The sequence below is a fragment of the Lotus japonicus genome, chromosome 2, assembly GCF_012489685.1.
Source record: "Lotus japonicus ecotype B-129 chromosome 2, LjGifu_v1.2".
NCBI lineage: Eukaryota > Viridiplantae > Streptophyta > Magnoliopsida > Fabales > Fabaceae > Lotus > Lotus japonicus.
The window spans coordinates 68,139,379-68,141,028 of record NC_080042.1 but is presented as its reverse complement, the minus strand read 5'-3'; positions in this window follow the sequence as shown (position 1 = coordinate 68,141,028).

Here is a 1,650-nt window from a genome sequence, read left to right as displayed (position 1 = left end):
TAAAGAACTTCTGAAGAAGTTCAATATGCTGGAATCTACAATGGCTAAGACTCCAATGCATCCTACATGCATTCTGGAGAAAGAAGATGAAAGTGGTGGTAAAGTATGTCAGAAGCTCTATCGTGGTATGATAGGTTCACTTCTATACTTAACTGCATCTAGGCCAGATATATTATTTAGTGTTCACTTATGTGCTCGTTTCAGGTTATTGTGATGCTGATTATGCAGGAGATAGAACAGAGAGAAAAAGCACTTCTGGAAATTGTCAATTTCTGGGAAGCAATTTAGTCTCATGGGCAAGCAAGAGGCAATCAACAATTGCTCTATCAACTGCAGAGGCAGAATATATCTCAGCAGCAATATGCAGCACCCAGATGCTCTGGATGAAACATCAGCTGGAAGACTATCAGATCCTTGAGAGCAATATCCTAATCTATTGTGATAACACTGCTGCAATATCATTGAGTAAGAATCCTATCTTACATTCAAGGGAAAGCACATTGAGGTAAAGTATCACTTTATTAGAGATTATGTACAGAAGGGCGTACTTCTTCTGAAGTTTATTGATACTCACCATCAATGGGCATATATCTTTACAAAGCCCTTAGCAGAGGATAGATTTAATTTTATTCTGAAAAATCTGAATATGGACTTTTGTCCAGAGTGAAGATCGATCAGAACCTCTGACTATGATACTTCTTGATCAGAAGATGTCTAGTCCAGAAGGTAACTCCATCAGAGTGTATGTACCCATTGGTGCTGACTCTGAAGCTGAGACAGTAACACGTGTGTCAGTATCTCTGATGCATAGTTCCTTGTGCCCGTGTGACAGTCTGTCATGATGTGTGTACATGTGCTTCTCTCCTGTGTGTGATACTGTATTTACTGTTACTATCATGTCTTTAATTTTTAACCGTTGATCTTAAAATGCTTTTTGAATCAACAACTGTTATTTGACAAAACCCACTATACACACACGATCTCCTACACTTTCGGTTTTTACTCTCTCTCTTCTGTTTTTTCAAAAACCGCTTACCACGATCTCTCTCTCGCTCTCTATTCATCTTTAACCTTCATCTTCTACCCAAAACCTTCAACCGCTCCAACAATGGTGAGACAAACCAAAAATGAAGCCGCTGAAGCAACAAGTTTCCCTCACCTGGTTGTGGGTCAAGCTACAGGCCAAATGGGTCCTGAAGCTCCTGATCAAGGTCAAGAGCAAGTAATTCCGATTGCAGAACGGGGCTGTGCCGTTCATTGTGTGTATGCTCCTGAAGAACTTCAAGTACTGGCAGAATGGAGATTCGACCTAGACAATCTTGCTGCAAATGGGTATGACATTCGTCCTGAAGTCCGTGTTCAAGCTGGGAAAATTACTTCAACAGGCTTCGAGGACCGGTGTATGACAAATTGGTCAAGGAATTCTGGAAACACGCTGACTGCGATGACACTCAGGTGGTATCCCACATTCTTGGAAGGAGGATCATAGTTACAGAGAAATCATTCGTGAACCTACTGGGTGCAGAGTCTGCACATGGGTATCGATTTCAACTCACTGAATCGAAGCTGAAACCCAAAACGAAGGATACCAACAAGGCCCTGTACACATACAAACCGGGCAAGACTGATTACAAGGTGCTGGACCTTCAT